Source organism: Mauremys mutica, chromosome 5 (genome assembly GCF_020497125.1).
Source record: "Mauremys mutica isolate MM-2020 ecotype Southern chromosome 5, ASM2049712v1, whole genome shotgun sequence".
Classification (NCBI taxonomy): Eukaryota; Metazoa; Chordata; order Testudines; family Geoemydidae; genus Mauremys; species Mauremys mutica.
In genome coordinates, this window is record NC_059076.1 from 41,048,163 (window position 1) to 41,067,306 (window position 19,144).

General features: G+C 41.2%; 1 protein-coding gene across 1 annotated transcript in view; it reads right to left on the bottom strand.

Moving 5' to 3' along the window:
• LOC123372070 (bifunctional heparan sulfate N-deacetylase/N-sulfotransferase 4-like) overlaps window positions 1-19,144 on the bottom strand; it is a 189,028-nt gene that overhangs the window by 36,866 nt on the left and 133,018 nt on the right. The gene's annotated exons all lie outside the window — the stretch shown is intronic.

Sequence of the window (19,144 nt, forward strand, 5' to 3'; positions counted from 1 at the left end):
GGGAAAGTTCAATCTACATGCTCATTCCATCTCTGCAGTTTAAACTGCCAACAGTGGTGCTGACTAGAGCTAATTGTAATGGTGCTTTTTGCAGGGGCGGCTCTAGACATTTCGCCGCCCCAAGTGGCTCTACCGAAGCGGCGCGGGACCAGCGGACCCTCCGCAGGCACGCCTGCGGGAGGTCCACTGGAGCCGCCTGCCGCCCTCCCGGCACCCCTGACTTTTTGTATAACTTTCACCAACATACAGTCATGAGCCTGTATCAACTCTCAATCACTACAAAACTGGATACAGATTGGATTCAAACTGGTGGCTGAGAAAGGAAGGCTCCATTGCCTTACCACAGAGCATCTTTTCCTCCTTCTCGCCTTCCTTACTTGATTTAAGAATTCTTACAATTCCAGTCCTGGTATTCTTTTACAGATTGAAAAGTTGCTGTGATGGTTTTGTGATGCCATAAAACTCATTTTCCCTTGTCCCACTTTTGCTGACATCACAAGACATTTTTGTTTATTTGAATTTGTTAATCTCTATTTTTGCTTTAAAAAACAAACAAAACTTCAGTTTTCAGAGAAGACTTGAAAGACTGCATACAAGTGTTCTTGACCTCAAATGCAGATGTTTTTGTTTGAATTTGCATAATAGCAGGCTGGAAATGTTAGATTCCAGACATAATTTTTCCTTGAAGTAATATGACTCCTGTCTTTTTAATAGTCTTATTTTGTTTCTCCTTTACATGATCACTGCTTTGCAGGTCACCATCTCAGGCTCGGTGATGAAGGAATTGGTATGAACAATGGGACAAACATAGTTCATAACACTACATATAAAAATATCCAATTAAATTTCACCTATGGAGAGGCATTAGTCTCTCTCTAACTGTTCATTATTTAGCTCTAAGGGGAAGTTATCTATTCTGGATTTGCTACTTACCTACTTATAGTGATTGGATTAGACTTTAATAGTAAGTACATTGTCAATAGAAATTAATTATACAGCTATCAAGAAATATAGTGGTAACTGATCTCCATATGTTTATGTATATTTCCAGTGGAATTGCTCTGAGGTTAACAGGAAGCAAAATGCATCTGATCTCAATAAGCAAAAAATAGCCAATCTCATCCCTGCAATTAAGAAATAGGTCATGCATGTTGTGGTAATTATACTACGTGTTGGATGGTGTTATTATGAGGCAGAAGGTTGGAGACAGAATACTTTTTAAACTTCCAGGAATTGTATTGCCTGGAGATCAGCATTTTACTCTAACTTCTTAATGTTATGTCAGAATGGAAATGAAAAATAAAGGACACAGTCAGACTTGTGCATTTCCTGGTCATTATTGACAGCCTTAGCCAGTGAGACATTTACCATTATCACAGTCTTGTGCATCACACAGCTGTGAATTTATCAACACAATTGTCTCTTTCAGATCACAGATCCATTTAAAGACAGTGACTCCAGCATCCCCTAGAAGTGTGCATTGCAATATGAGGCTCCAAAACAGTAGCAGGCAGGTTTCTGGGGGGATGTCTACCCTTCATTGAAGTGCCTGTTAAATGGTGCAATAAACTATATACTGCTAAAGAGGGCTATAGATTCATACCTAAGACTGAGTGAGAACCTGCATACAAAGATGAGTTGGTGAATAATGAACTGATAAGGGATGGTTGAGCACATTAAAGATCAGATTCCCTAGAATGTTGACGTGTGTGTGTGTGTGTGTGTGTGTGTGTGTGTATCCCCAATGAAAGAGTGTTTGTTTCTGTAAGAATGGGGGCACAGGTTTACTCTGATGTCATTAGACACTATGTCTTTGCTACTAACCTATATGGGCTCATTCCTGCAAGTTGCAAGCACCTTCTGGCCCTCATCCAGCAAAGAAAGTGAGTGAGACTATCTGCTTGCTTAAAGTTAAGCACATGCTTAAGTGCATTGCTACAGCCAGGTCAAAGTGCTCAGGCTTGAGCCCTAACAGAGAAGTGCTACTGAGAAAGGCTGCACTAACACACTGCACCATGCCTTTCTACCTCTCAAGGTAACCATAGCATAGAAGCAGTGCATTTTCCATTTCCACCTTTGCAGATTTGCTCATGACCCGCTTCTTTAAGAGCAGGCTCACATTGTTTAAAAACCATGTCCATTAGTTTTTTAAATTATTTATAAGGCTTTGAGTACTTTTATGAGGTGAAGATGGATGGAATTTAAGAAAATGTCTCTCAGGGCTTATCTCCAGTGCATTTGCACTGTACCCACTTTATTCCACAAAAGATCATTCATTCTTCATTTTTATTCTGTCTGAGCCTCCTCTGAGCAAAGACTGGGAACCATACAAGAATTTTTAAATCAATTGGACTATGCTTAAACTGCCAATTTCAATGTTTATGCACCTTATAATTTAGCATCATTTGCCATAACTAGAGTGTGCATTACTATATCCAGTGCTCAACAATATACACATGTAACAACCCTGATATTCTGGGCCATTTAAGGCAACATGTGTTTCCTTCTCTGTACACAAGTACACATCTCATAGTAGTGTCAGTAACTCCACCACTGTGTGGCTCAGTTTACATAATGAAGCACAGGTTAGACTATACTAGTTAATAATAAGTGATGGCCAATATTCTGGCAAGAATAAGGATAGTGGACAATTTTAGAAGAATCTTTTGTTGTGTATTAACTTTTTTTTTTTTTTTTTTTAAAGAAAAGACTTTTTGTTCTTGAATTCATCCCAGAAAAAGATGTGACAAGTGCTTCCTATGCATTATCTAAACATGATAACATGAAAACATGTATAGGAAATATTAGAGAATATAATTTCCTCTATGAAGCGTCTCTTGTTTCTGATGAGTGCCAGAGATCGTCTGCCAGTGGCATTTAATATCAAATAAAATGCATGCAAGTCAATTCTTTCTTTCTCTCCCCTCCATCTAGTGAAAATTTTTCTTGTGGAAATATACGTGCAGGCAGGGGCAGCTCCAGGCACCAGCGCAGCAAGCGCGTGCCTGGGGTGGCAAGCCATGGGGGGCGGGCTGCTGGTTGCTGTGAGGGTGGCCGTCAGGCAGCCTTCGGTGGCGTTTCTGCAGGAGGTCCGCCGGTCCCGCGGTTTCGGCGGCAATTCGGCGGCGGGTACAATGAAGGCGCGGGACCGGCAGATCACCCGCAGAACTGCTGCCGAATCCGTGTGATTGGCGGACCTCCTGCAGAAACGCCACCGAAGCCTGCCTGACTGCCGTGCTTGGGGCAGCAGAAAACATAGAGTCGCCCCTGTGCGCAGGAGACCTTTCCAAGATTTAGCGCATGTTAACGTAACAATTTACTTAGACCTAGCCCAAACCAAAATCCCAGATATGAATATCCCTGATCTTCGGGAACTTGAGAAAGTTCAGATCCATGTCAGCTCAGGCCCATTTTACTATTCAACTAGCTCTCTTCTTCTCCTCTTTGAAAGTGAAAAAGAATGTTTTAGAATCATTAGTTGCTGCTTCTTTCAAAAGTAAAGGATAGTAAACTAGGACAAAATCACCCCTTCCTGAGCAGGGCTGGCGCTTCCATTTAGGCGACCTAGGCGGTCAACTAGGGTGCCAGGATTTGGGGGGGCAGCAATTCAGCGGCGGGGGGGTCCTTCCACGCTCTAGGTCTTTGGCAGCAATTCTGTGGCGGGTCCTTCACTTGCTCCGGGACCCGCTGCCGAAGTGCCCCGAAGACCGGGAGCGCGGAAGGACCCCCCTGCCGCAGAATTGCCGCCAACGACTGGGAGCGCGGAAGGACCCCCGCCTAGGGCGCCAAAAACCCTGGCGCTGTTCCTGTTCCTGAGTGTGGCATGGATAGCCATCTTACTTACATTACTTCTATATCAATGAGAATAAAATGCTCCCTAAAATGACTGAGTTGGCATGATGCTCTTAACTTCTGTACCTGGAAAGATAATGGAGCAAATAATTAAGCAATCGATTTGCAAACATCTAGAAGATAAGAAGTTGATAAGTAACAGTTAGTATGGATTGGTCAAAAACAAATCGTGTCAAACCAACCTGATAGCTTTCTTTGACAGGGTAACAATGTTTGTGGATAGTGGGGAAGTGGTAGACGTAGTATATCTTGATTTTAGTTAGCTTTTGATACAGTCCCGCATGACCTTCTCACAAATAAACTAGGGAAATGCAACCTAGATGGAGCTACTATAAGGTAGGTGCAAAACTGGTTGGAAAAACCATTCACATTCATGCTGGAAGGGCATAATGAGTGGGGTCCCACAGGGATTGGTTCTCCGTCTGGTTCTGTTCAATATCTTCATCAATGATTTATATAATGGCATACAGAGTACACCTATAAAGTTTGCGGACGATACGAAGCTGGGAGAGGTTGCAACGGCTTTGGAGGATAGGATTAAAATTCAAAATGATCTGGACAAACTGGAGAAATGGTCTGAAGTAAATAGGATGACATTCAATAAGGACAAATGCAAAGTACTCCACTTAGGAAGGACCAATCAGGAGCACACATAAAAAATGGGAAATGACTGCCTAGGAAAGAGTACTGCAGAAAGGGATCTGGGGGTCATAGTGGACCACAAGCTAAATATGAGTCAACAGTGTAACGCTGTTGCAAAAAAAAGCGAACATCATTCAAAGATGTACTAGCAGGAGTGTTACAAGGAAGACATGAGAAGTAATTCTTCTGCTCTACTCCACTTTGATTAGGCCTCAACTGGGGTGTTGTGTCCTGTTCTTGGCACCACATTTCAGGAAGGATATGGACAAATTGGAGAAAGTCCGGAGAAGAGCAACAAAAATGATTAAAGGTCTAGAAAACATGACCTTTGAGGGAAGATTGAAAAAATTGGGTTTGGTCTGGAAAAGAGAAGACTGAGAAGGGACATGATAACAGTTTTCAAGTATTTAAAAGGTTGTTACAAGGAGGAGGAAGAAAAATTGTTTTTTTAACCTCTGAGGATAGGACAAGAACCAATGGGCTTAAATTTCAGCAAGGGAGGTTTAGGTTGGACATTAGGAAAAACTTCCTAACTGTTGGAAGTAGGTTGGTTGGTTAAGCACTGGAATAAATTGCCTAGAGAAGTTATGGAATCTCCATCATTGGAGATTTTTTAAGAGCAGATTAGACAAACACCTGTCAAGAATGCTCTAGATAATTAGTCCTATCATGAGTGCAGGAGGCTGGACTAGATGACCTCTTGAGGTCCCTTCCAGTTCTATGAGTCTATGATTCTATCCTGTGAAGTGCATCTCTGGATGAAAATGCTAGGGATGTGATGAACAATATTGTTGCATTGCATGTGATCAGCAGGAAATGACTCCTAGCATTCAGAAACTGCTTAAGGGAGAGTAGGACAAGATAGAGCTCAACAAGGCAGCATGTTTCCTTCTCTGTACATAAGTACACATCTCATAGTAGTGTCAATAACTCCACCACTGTGTGGTTTAGTTTACATAATGAAGCACAGGTTATAATAAACTGGTTAATAATAAGTGATGGCCAGCATTCTGGCAAGCATAAGGATAGTGGACATTTTTAGAAGAATCACAAAATGGGCACAACACAAACACAGCAAAAAAAACCCCCAAAACCTAATCACAAGACATCCCAGATTCCTACAGGAATCTGGTTCAGGTTCAGTGCCGAAATAGGCTTAAGATTAAACTGCAATGAACAATGTGTACTAAATGCATGCAGATGAACAGAAAACTACTGAATAAAACCCATTGCCAATGCTCTATGCTGAATAAAACCAATTGTGCATTTGCTTATTGTGAAGCTCATGCTATGCTGATGCTATTTGCTGTGAGGGCAGTATCTGAAATGCATATGCTCTGCAAGAGAGCAGTGTTCATTCATACTGATGGGATATCTTATTAACCTTGACATTCAACAGCCAGCCAGCTCAGGCTGATAGTTAATTATGGAAGAAGAGGAGGGCAGATCATTAAATGCTAGGTGTGTGTAGCTGTAAAGAATTCTCTTTTTACTTTCTTCTTCCCCCTTCCAAATCTCTCCTTCACCTACTCCACCCTTCAACTTTCCCTTTCCTTCATCCCCACCCAAAATCCCTTTGGCACGTTTCCTCACTAAGGCCATGTCTACACTCGCGAGCTTACAGTGGTACTGATACAGCCGTGGCGCTGTAAGGTCACTTGTGTAGCCGCTCTATGCCAGCGGGAGAGAGTTCTCTCATCAACATAATAAAACAACCTCCACGAACGGCTGTAGCTATGTTGGCAGGAGTAGCTCTCCCACCAACACAGTGCTGCCCACACCGGCACTTCTGTTGCTGTAATTTATGTCACTCGGGGGGTGTTGTTTCACACCCTTGAGTGACATAAGTTACATTACCACTTGTCGGTGTCAAGGCTGATTCCCCACTCTGGCACTGGGGGCCTGCAAAGGAAGAGCTGAGAAAGAAAACGAAGTAAATCAGATGTTGCCACCAGCTAATTAAACAACATGTACAAACCTCTTAGGACACAAAAATCCTAATCATGTTCTTAAAAAAAGGTAAATTTTATTAAAAAGAAAAAGAAAAAAAATATATCTGGAACTTAGGCTATTGCTCAATTTTAAAAGAGCAGATATAATAACTAAGCATCAAGAATGGTTTTCTTGAGGTCCAGCTTAATGGTTACAAGCAAAACAAAAGCATTTGGGGGTTAGTACAGAGGAGTCCACAAGCCATAAAGAAATAAAAGAGATAAACCTAGTTGTGTCTTCCTAGATATTTCCTGATCTACTTACATAGCTGGGGTTTTAAATGAGTAGTTTCTAGGTATGATCTGATGATTTTTCATACATGGCACAAGCTCTTACAGCATAGTCCAGCCCTGTCCCTGCTCTCCGGGAGAACAACCACCACAGAGAGACAAAAGGGGAGTCTTGTTTCAATTTTAAAAAGTTCTAGCCTTCCCATTGGCTCTTTTGGCCAGGTGCCCACGCACTTCCTTTTACCTATGCATAGCAGTCAGACTTTTTAACCCTTTATAGGTAAAGCAAGTAGAGAACAGCTACCAAGAGGGATTTTATAGCTAACTGGCTGGCTGGGTGTCTTCCTTTTATAGACACCCAGCCAGGTAAACAGTTCCTTTATCACACATGGCCTTACTCTATTTTCTCTATCCGGAATCCCCCTTTTCTACCAAGCCATTCTGTCTCCTCCCTCATTTTATAGTAAGAATAATAATAACTAGCTCTTATGTATCACTCTTCATCTATACATCTCAAAGTGCTTTACAAAGGAGGTCAGTATCATTCTCCTCATTTTATAGATGGGGAAACTGAGGCACAGAGAGGGGAAGTGACTTGCTCAAGGTCACTCTGAAATCTAGTAGCTGACCTGTGAATGCAACACAGTTCTCCCAAGTCCCACTCCACTGCTCATCCTCTAGACCAAAAGGAGATGAGGGTCCACTCTAACCCAGAGGGAGAAAAGTCAGGAGCTCCAGAGCTGTCAGAACTGCTGCTCATGTAACACAAAAAGACACGCATAGATAGTAGGGACCCACTCCTTTATGTTAGTGGGACTTCCCTTCCCACACCTGCTCTCAGTCCACAGAGAAATGAGCTGGCATGCACTCCTCAGTCCACTGCAGTCCCTACCTTCTCTTTACCTACACCAAGGGAGAGGAGCTAAGGGCCCACAACATAGCAAACACTTTAATACTGTTTTATGTCAAATTATGTATATTTTAATTCTATGTTTTTCCTAGAAGATGTCCTCAGGTCTATAGTTTCTAATGAATAGGCATCCACCACACAGAACCAACACTACAACAGTCACAGATCTGACATGCGTAGTTGCAGTCCCAGCAAAGAGGCCCAGGATTAAATAAACACAGAGGCTGAACCACCATCTCATATTGATATACTCCAGGTCATTGCTAATACACAATTACCACAATATCTAGGCATCCCCTATGGGTGGTCATTTCATACTTTAGCAACATTATAAGGCTGTTGCTGAAAAGTATGCACTGCCATTGCTTTCTGTGATGATAAACAGTTCCCAAGATTGTCAATTTATCTCCTTTTATGAACACTGAATCACTTAAAATAAATTTTAAGTGGAGAAAAAAAGGCCAAGATTCAGTTCAAGGGCTGAGGCAGTTCTGATTTTGTTACTGGAATTGGTTTACTTATCTCTCTTGATGTTATATACTCTATGTTGACACTATGAATAGGTACAGGATAATAAAGCAATTTGACTATCGTCTCTTTTCTAAAAAGACAAAAAGAGAATGATTTGAGAGTTCAGGCCACCTGTGCATTTAATATACCATTTTGGTTGGTAAATAACATTTTTTTCCATTGGGGTAAGGTGAGGTGGTGAAGAGTGGTGGTTTTATATTTTCTCTAACATTCAAAATTCAACATCCTGCATCTGGTTATGTACCAGATTCCCAGTAATAATATTTGGTTAGTGACTTATTAACAAATTAGAACTGTTTTGACTTGAGACAGCTGAGCATGTAAACACTGATCTTCCTGAAAAAAGAAGCTGGGCAGTGACTTAATCAAGACAGAACCACAAGGACAGCTGTTCTAACAAAAAACAGAAGGCTCCTGCTATATTTCAAAGAACTATTGCTTAACAACCCCTTTTTCTTTCCTTTCAGTGTGGGCCCAATTAATTACAATGGCTAAATACCATAATTAATTTTGGTACAAACCTCTCAGAATTACTTCAGGCTGGCTGTAGACTAAGGAAGACATCACTACATCATTTTACACTTGGTTCACATTTTCAAGGTTCTCTCCTCAAGTCTGAGGTCTAGACGCATTTTGACAATGAAAGCTTATCTTCCAGAACATCAAAATATTAATCAATAAAAATATTCATTGACACGCTTTACAATATAAGTAGCAATGGATGTTCATGTCAATCAAAAATTGACACTAAAAAGCTTTAAAAACATGTTTTACATTTTGCTACAGTTTAGAAGTGATACATTTTCTAATCTCAAAATTCAGGAATATATTCATTAGGAAGCGCTGAAGAGTGTTAAAGTGTTCATTTTAAAATAATTTTAACTCAGATTCATTAACAGATCTACTTATAGACTCCCATAAAATGTATTCTGTAGTCAGAATTACTTATGAAAATTTGGGGAAAATGCACTCATTATTTATACAAACATAAGAATGGCCATAACAGATAAGACTAATGGTCCTTCTAGCTCTTATGACAGTGGCCAGTGCCAGATACTTCAGAGGGAATGAACAGAACAGGATAATTCTCAAGTGATCCATCCCCTGCCATCCAGTCCCAGCTTCTGGTAGTCAGAGGTTTAGGCACACCCGGAGCATGAGGTTGTATCTCTGACCATCTTGGCTGATGAATGTATCTTCCATGAGTTTATCTAATTCTTTTTTTAACCTAATTATACTTCTGGCCTTCACAACATCCTCTGGCAATGAGTTCCACTGGCTGACCGTACATTATGTGAAGAAGTACTTCCTTCTATTTGTTTTAAACCTGCTGCCTATTAATTTCATTGGAGGACCCCTGATTTTTGTGTTATGTGAAGGGGACTATTTCCCTAGTCACATGATTTTATAGCCCTCCATGATATCACTCCTTGGTTGTCTCTTTTCTAAAATGAACAGTCCATGTCTTTTTAATCTCTCCTTGTATGGAAGCTGTTCTATACCCTTAATCATTTTTGTTGCCCTTCTCTGTTCCTTTTCTAATTCTAATATATATATTTTTGAGATGGGGTAACTGGAACTGCATGCAGTATTCAAGGTGTGGGCGTAGTATTGCTTTATATAGTAGCATTATAATATTTTCTGTCTTATTATCTATCCCTTTCCTAATGGTTCCTAACATTCTGACAGTTTTTTTGACTGCCACTGCATATTGAGTGGATGTTTTCAGAGAACTATTCACAATGACCCCAAGATCTCTTCCTTGAGTGGCAATAGCTAATTAACATATTTTTATGTCTAGTTGGGATTATGTTTTCCAATGTGCATTGCTTTTCATCTGCTACTTTGTTGTCCAGTGAACCAGTTTAGTGAGATCTCTTGGTAACTCTTTACAATCAGCTTTGGACTTATTTTGAGTAATTTTGTATCATCTGCAAACTTTGCCACCTCCATGTTTACCCTCTTTCCTAGATCATTTATGACTATGATGAATAGCACAGAACCCAGTAGAGATTCTTGGGGGACCCCACAATTTATCTCTTTTGATTGTGAAAACAGACCATTTTTTCCCATGCATTCAAAAGGCATTTAATCCCTCCTCTAAATGCAAATGTCAATGCAGTCTTAACTCCGGAGCTATCACAATGACTATAATCTTTCTTAATTAGAGTTTATAGATTTATACTGTGTTCATTTATTTTACTAGTTGTGTAGCTTGAATGTGAAAATAAGTTAAAGAAATGTAACACAGACCAGTAAGTGCACAATGGCATATTTTGTAAAATTAATTAAGTTTTAGTAATACAGGACTGCACTAACACTTTAAGTACTTGAAAGAGGCTGCCAATTTTTAGTGCTGATTAATTGTAGTGTGTAATGATGAGTGTACAAGGAAGTTCTGCTGTGTTTATTCTGCATTAACAACATGCTTTCTATAACCTTCAAGTAGTCTGAAATATATTACAATATAAAATAAGTGTTTTTGTAAAGTAGTTTGCTGGAAATTATGTTAATCTCAATCATAAATGTACAGTTGTCTTTGTATCTATTGATTTTTTAAAATAGTTTTGTATATAGCACTTTTCATCAGCATGTTTCAGAGTGCTTCATAATCTTTAATATATTTATACTCTGTGAGGTAGGGAAGTAATATTCTTCCATTTTACAGTCACAGAACTAAGGCAAAGAATGGGATCCATGAAGCTACTTAGGCACCTAAACCCCAGACTTTGGTGCCTAAAGATGCAGATAGGCACCTTACCTGCTTAGGCACTTTTGAAAAGTCCACTAGGTGCCTAATGCCCAGAAATATTTTAATTCTCACTTCAAAGCATTTATCTCAAGAAGTTCTCCTGAATCAACAATTTGGAACAGTTTCTCAAGGGGTCTTCATAAGTGACAAGCTTTAAATCAGGCTTGGATGTTATTCTAAAAGATAAGTGCTAGGAATTATTTTGGGGAAAGTTGCACGATCTATGTTCTATAATAGGTCAGACTAGGTGATCAGAATGGTCCCTTCTGTCCTTGTAATCTATGAAGCCTAAAAATAATGGGCCAGATCCTCAGTTGGGGCAAATCACTGTAACTCTATAGAGGTCAGTTCAGTTTTGCTGATTTGAACACTAGCTGAGGTTCTAGCCAAATAATGTTTCTGTCAGTGTTTTCCAAAAGCATGTGGTCCACATTCCACAGCTATCAATATCCCTGCTGCTCAGCCCAGCCTATACAAGAGAAACCAGCACATAGCTTCCGGTTTATCTTACAATGGGACATCTTTTCAGACATTGGAATAAATTCCCAAATGATGGACTGGAAACTGATTTTTTAACGCTCCAGTACTGAAGTGATAACTGAACCAATACAGCCCATGCAGAAGGACAATTACATCCAACCAAGTATCTTAAAAATATTGCAATCAAGCATTGGTTCATATCTTTACGATGTGTAATCATGTTGATATTTAAAAATGTGCCTATGGATTGATTTAGCACTTGCACACTGAAAAAATTACAAAACTTCATGTATCAGTAATGTGCTCCACCTCATTCCATCAGTTATTCAATAATTTAACAAAAACAATATCTCTCTTAATGCCCTGACTCTGGGCTCTGCCCACCTCCTTCTGAAAAATCCAAGAGCAAAGGTAGGCCTTGCAGCATGCCCTGAGGGTGAACATTATTGCTGTCAGAGAATTGGCTGTAGTAATTGTTCACTGCTCTTTTTTAACACATTTTTTTCTCCCTTGCCTCTGCATCTCTTAAATAAAATATAACTTTAATTTCCTTCTTTGTGTTGCAAGGGATTTTAGGATATATTTTGCACAGATGACACGATACAAATAAAGTTGTATAGTAAAATATGTCCAGTAAGACTGTTCATATCATATAGTTGCAATAAAATCCCTTACAAATGAAATGTGGTAGCATATTTATGTCCACCATCCACTCTCCCTCTCACACAAATGTCCCAGGAAAATTAGTTTTGCTAATCTGTCTCTTCATTTTACTAGGAAAGCATTCTAAACTTGTATCAACTGCAAACTGTCATAATTGGATGTAGCTGGCAGCAAGCTGCGTGTGTGTGCGTGCGTGCGCGCATAAGTAGTGTAGCATCGTTAAGAAATGCAATATACTGTCAAGTGTCCATTTACCAATAGCTAGTAGCTCTGATAGTTTGGCCATAGAAACTCCTTTCAGTTTCAAATGTTCAATATGTTCTGAATTCTGACAGTCTATTAGAGATTACATCTTTCTATTGTTTATGAGCCATAGTTCCATTCACTGATGCTGAATCCCAGAACATTTAGACCCCTTAATTGCACAAACAGCTGCACTAACACAAAAAGGAAGCTGAAACTGATATTTTGTGTTGACAAAGCACTAAATTTTAATAATGACAAATTGTTTCTCCAGAATTCAGCACTATTCGTATTCATGACCCTTCTGCTACTGAAGCAAAGAAATTTGTGGCTGAAAATAGTACCTTTACTTTTGCTCTATTCCCTTTCTGAACTTTTTTTTTTTTTTTTTACCATACCTGACTCCATGATCAAATATTTTCTAAACACATGTTCTCTGAAGAAAGAGCCACAAAAGCAATATTTGGAAGGAACCATGCTTCTCCTGATTTAAGCAGCAAAAATTAGGCTGATTTATAACATATTTCCCATGACTATGTTTATTATAGAGGTGATATTACACCTGCAGTGCTTCCATTAATGTCAATGGAAACTGTGTACTTGAATCAAAAGTAGCATGTAGCCTTACGTTCCACTTTGTCTTTATTTAGTTGATGTAATTAAATGAATTATTCGTATAAACTTAAAACTTCTACACAGTGCTTCTCTCCCAGTGAGACTAAAGATATTGTATTTATACCTATAAAACCACTTTTAAACACCAAGTAAATCATTATATACTGTATTTACCTGCCATGGCTGCTTGCAATTGTTTCTTTGGTTGTATATACATTTGATACTATCTTGCCATTACAGATGTCTATGATTCTAGATGTAGAAAGATAGTTAGAAACTTCTTCTCCGTAGTATTAATTGGCAGCCCTCACCTCCTAGCCTCTCTCCCCCGCACAAAGCACAGTAGTGTCAATGCTGGCATAGCACAGCAAAAATAACTTGTGACTCCGTTGACATTAGCAATCTCACTGTATGGCTACAATAGGATGGTTTAAATAATGGAAACTTTAGGTCCAGTTAGTAGACAAAACCACACTTAATGTAAGTGCTTAACACTACAGCCACTAGGGAGCATATCTAAACCTCCTTGCATTCCTTTGACTGCTTCCATTGACTTCAGTTATGCCATGAAGTCTTCAAAAGTCAAGAAGCAATGCAAACCTCCAGCAATGTGAGACAGGAAAGACAACTTCTTGCATGGGACCTCCTTTCTTTGGAAGTCATGATAAGAATTTGTTTGTCAGCAGCTATATTTTCTCAATGGATTATAGAAAGCTAAAATATTCTCATCCTTGGAGTATCAACAAGTGGACTCTTACTGTGACTTGAGATCACAACATCACATCAGATGGTTAGGCTTTACTTTTCTGTAGGAGTTTACTGACCCACTAGCAGGAGTTTATTAAATTAATTTCCCCACTCTACTCTATATTAAATATTAAATTTATATATTATAAATTCTACTCTACATTAAATAATTTTCTTCACTCTACTCCAGTGGTACTACTGCGGGAATGGTGGCCAGCATGTCCCTCAGCCCGTGCCGCTTCCTGCAGCCCCCATTGGCCTGGAGTGGCGAACCGCAGCTAGTGGGAGCCGCGATCAACCAAACCTGCGGACGCGGCAGGTAAACAAACCAGGGCTTTCCACCAGGGGCTTTCCCTGAACAAGCGGTGGCCCAAGTTTGAGAACCACTGCTCTACTCTATATTTTCCTTAATCTACTGTATATAAACTGCAACTTGGAAGAGGCTCATTCACACATGACTTGTGTGCAGGGCCCAATTAATGCTGATTAGTATGACCTGAAGATGATGTCTGTTTGTGCAAACAATTCAGATGTAGTAGAATAAGCATACAAATTGTTTGTGTCATATCTACCCTTTAAAGAGGGCTCTATTTGTGTTGGCTCCACAGCTAATTCCTCATCCTCAATAAATTAATCTTCTTTCTCTGTACTGTTTTAATTTGTCCTAAGTGACAGCTTTGCATACAGTGGGTAAAATCCTGGCTTTATTGAAATCAATGGTAAAACTCCCACAGACTTCTTGTTCGGATTTCACCCTTTTTGTTTATCTGTAAGATGAAGGGGAGAAGAAGGGGAAGGAAGATGAGGATAAAGTGAGATGTTTGAATAAAATATGTCTGGAAAAATTTATATCTACAAGCTATTAAATTCTACAGACAAAATACTTAATTGTTTCTCCAAAAATCTTTGCTCCAAGTCAATATTTACCATTTTTGTTGTTAAAAAATTTAACCCTGAATTTATCCACTGGCCTGGTTATAATCCTGTTACATTCTCTTCACTTGGGAACTTTCTTCTGATATAAACTGCACACAAGTTAATGTGGGAGTTTTCTTTCAAATTCTACAATCAAAATCCTGTGTCTATCAGTATATAATTTTCTAGTATTGTCATTAACCTGTGAAGATGTTTAATATCTTGGTGACATTTTGAACTATACTAAATTCTTAAGTTATATCTAGTCCCTTATGGCTTGAAAACCCTTGCCATGGGAGCATCACTTAAGCCTGGTCTACACTAGGCGTTTAAATCGGTTTTAGGAGTGTAAAACCGATTTAACGCCACAACCGTCCACACTAGGAGGCACCTTATATCGATTTTAATGGCTCTTTAAACCGGTTTCTGTACTCCTCCCTAACGAGAGGAGTAGCGCTAGTATCGGTATTACCATATCGGATTAGGGTTAGTGTGGCCGCTGATCGACGGTATTGGCCTCCGGGCGGTATCCCACAGTGCACCACTGACCGCTCTGGACAGCAATCTGAACTCGGATGCAGTGGCCAGGTAGACAGGAAAAGCCCCGCGAACTTTTGAATATTTCCTGTTTGCCCAGCATGGAGCTCCGATCAGCACGTGTGGCGATGCAGTTAAAAATCAAAATAAAGAAAGAGCTCCCGCATGGACCATGCGGACGTGATCGCTGTAAGGGCAGGCAAATCTGTTCTATCAGCGCTCTGTTACAGAAGACGAAATTCAAAATCATTTTTTTAAAATCTCCAGACAGACGCCATAGCAGGGGCTCAGCGCACTGCTGCGTGACAAGCGTAACGGAAAGCCAAAGAATCAAATGGACGCTCATGGACTGGAGGACTCAAGCTATCCCACAGTTCCTGCAATCTCCGAAAAGCATTTGCATTCTTGGCTGAGCTCCAAATGCTTCTAGGGTCAAACACCGTGTCCGCGGTGGGTCAGGGCATAGCTCGGCAATTTACGCACCCCCCCACCCACCCCCAGAAGTGAAAGGGAAAACAATCCTCTCTTGACTCTTTTACATGTCACCCTATCTTTACTGAATGCTGCAGATAGACGCGATGCTGCAGCCGTCAACACTAACATCCTCACTCCCCCCCCCGCCATGGGTGGCTGATGGTGCAATACGACTGATACCCGTCCTCGTCATCAGTCTATTGGCATATGGGGCAGTGCAAAAGGGCTGGTAACCATGCCGACTAGCATCAGTGAGGTCAATCAAGGGCGCCTGGCCCTAATTTTTCCTTGTAGATGGTGCAGTATGGCTGGTAACCATCCTCATAATAGCAACAGGGGGCTGAGCTCCATCAGCCCCCACCCTTCATGTGTAAAGAAAAGATTCAATTGCCCCTGGACTAGCAGAGGGATGCTGGGCTCCTTACTGTCCTGTCTGGACTATCATAGCAGCTGGAAGCTGCCTTCCACTCATTTCTCACTAACAAGTCACTGTGTCTTATTCCTGCATTCTTTATTAATTCATCACACAAGTGGGGGTGCAATGCTATGGTAGCCCAGGAAGGCTGGGGGAAGAACGGAATCAACAGGTGGGGTTGTTGCAGGAGCACCCCCTGTGAATAGCATACAGCTCATAATTTCTGTGGGATCTGACACAGAGCAGCTGTGCTCTCTGGTACAGTGGTTCTTAAGTACACTTGCCCATATTCTAGGCAGGACTGATTCTATTTTTAGATACCAAAAAGGAGGGATTGACTCAGGGAGTCATTCCCAATTTTGGCTTTTGTGCCCCTGGCTGATCGGCCAGGGGCACTTATGACAGCAGCAAATGGCACAGTGCAAAAGGACTAGTAACCATGACCATCTTATTACCAATTTATGGTATGGTAGATGGTGCAGTATGGCTAGTAACCATCTCTGCTATCATGCAAAAGCAAAAGCATGCTTCTGTGTAGCGCTGCTGAATCGCCTCTGTGAGCGGCATCTATTACACATACGGTGACAGTCACAAAAGGCAAAACAGGCTCAATGATTGCCATGCTATGGCATCTGCCAGGGCAATCCAGGGAAAAAAGCCGCGAAATGCTTGTCTGCCATTGCTTTCCCAGAGGAAGGAGTGACTGACGACATTTACCCAGAACCACCCGCGACAATGATTTTTGCTCCATCAGGCACTGGGATCTCAACCCGGAAGTTCCAAGGGGCGGGGGAGGCTGCGGGAACTATGGGATAGCTACGGAATAGCTACCCACAGTGCAACGCTCCAGAAATCGACACTAGCCTCGAACCGTGGATGCACACCACCGATTTAATGTGTTTAGTGTGGCCGCGCGCACTCAATTTTATAAAATCTGTTTTACAAAACTGGTTTATGCAAATTCGGAATAGTCCCGTAGTGTAGACGTACCCTTACTAATGGAAGTAGTTCTATTGCTGGTGGTAGCACCACAGGTGTGAGAAAGGGATTGCTTTTACTTTGTACATATCTGCTTAGGAGTCTCAAGATGTGAAAAACATCGTAAGTTCAATAGAGCATGTAGTACTATATTTCTCCATTGTATTATTAGGAAATATGCATCAATGACTTTTTAAATCTGTTACTTTTGAAAATTCTGACCAATGATTTTAGAACTGCACACAAGTAGTTATTTGATAAGAATTTTTTAACTCTCTAACTCTTGTACCTCCTGTTTTCCTCCCTACTGAAGTTTCATCAAAAGTATTGTGAATAGAAGTTTCTTTTATTAAACATATATGGCTTATGAGCCTTCCAAATGAAAAAAGAAAAAGAAACCACCCCTCCCCCCAAAAACCACACACTTCAGTCTTTTTTGCAAATTCAAAGTGTGGCTTTATCTTGATGTACAGGTCACATGCTGCTTTTACCACCAATTTAAAATTATGCAAATTGCACCAGATGAAATAGTGTTTTGGGGGCTATTTTCTTGAGTCAGTTTTGTACACTAGCCATTTCAGACAATATTTTAGAGGTATCAAACAAACATCCTGGAAGTGTCTCCAGACCAATGGTTCTCAAACTACTTACCATTGTGAACCACATATGCAGCTCTCTAGGTGGGCTGAATCCACACTATATATCTATCTACACACATACACACATATACACACACACACACACTACCCTGTACATCTACAAAAAAAATAAGGTTTAGTATTTGTTATATGACAGCAATATCATTCAAATCAATACAGTGCCTTTCATTTCAACACTGGCAAATGTCTACCAAGAGCATTTTAAATTCGCAAAATAAGTCAAAACATTAACATTAAATTAATTAATTTACTGTAAGGGTGGCATAGTGTATTGCCACCCTTATTTCTATGTTGCTGCTGGTGGTACGGCTGGGCTGAGAGCCCAGAGTGCGCCGCTGTGGAGCCTGCCTCCAAAGATGGGGAGCCTTGCCTAGTGCAGGATGTCCACCTCCCCAAGCCAGGGACTGTCCCCCATGAACTGAGCCCTCCCCCCAGACTGCCCCCAAGGCCAGGGACTGCCCCCCATTCCCCAGGGACTGTCCCCCCAGCATCCAGACCCCACCCAACTCTGGGCTGGGACACGTGCCTGCCCTGCAGAGACAGTGTGCCCTGACCAGGGCATAATGACTCCTCCCCCTGGGAGGGCTCCTCCAGCATCCAGTCACCTACCCAGGGACTGCCCCCTACATACGCCTCCATGTACCCACTAGTCTCCTTCTTTGGGTGCAGCCATGCAGTCCACCCTGCTTGCAGTCCCCCACTGCAATCCTAGTACCAGGGCACCTGCTCCCGCTGGGGTCACTGGACCCACGATCCCACAGGATGGCAGGTGCTGAGCATCCTGGCCTCATGCCGATGCTGCTGGGCCAGATCCTGCCATGTGGGGAGGGGGCTGACACCACTGGGCCTGATCCAACACTGCCCCATTTTTGCACCCCTGTCTTAGTTATGGCACTGAGAATGTCACATGAGCTGCAGCTGTGTGCTAATTGGGCCACACGTTGAGAACCACGGCTCCAGACCCACCTAGGCCTTCTGGTTTCAAAGATTATCAAAGGAGTTCAAACACAATATCTAACTAATCAGCAACTCACAGTGAAAGTGCATTCTTGCATTGCACACTCCCTGTTAACATCTAGCAAACCACAAGTTAATGAACTTGATTGCTAACCTCCTTGGCCAAAATCCACAGCTGGTATAAATCATCATAGCTTCAGGGACCTGGTCCCCTTTTGTGTTGTGTTGCGTTAACTTCTAATATCAGTTTATATCCCACTCCTAGGCCTGGTCTACACTAGGACTTTAATTTGAATTTAGCAGCGTTAATTCGAACTAACTGCTCAACTGTCCACACCAGGAAGCCATTTAATTCGAACTAGAGGGCTCTTTAGTTCGAATTTGGTACTCCACCTCGACAGGTGGAGTAGCGCTAAATTCGACATGGCTAGCTTGAATTAGGCTAGGTGTGGATGCTAATCGAACTTAGTAGCTCCGGGAGCTATCCCACAGTGCACCACTCTGTTGACGCTCTGGACAGCAGTCCGAGCTTGGATTCTCTGACCAGCCACA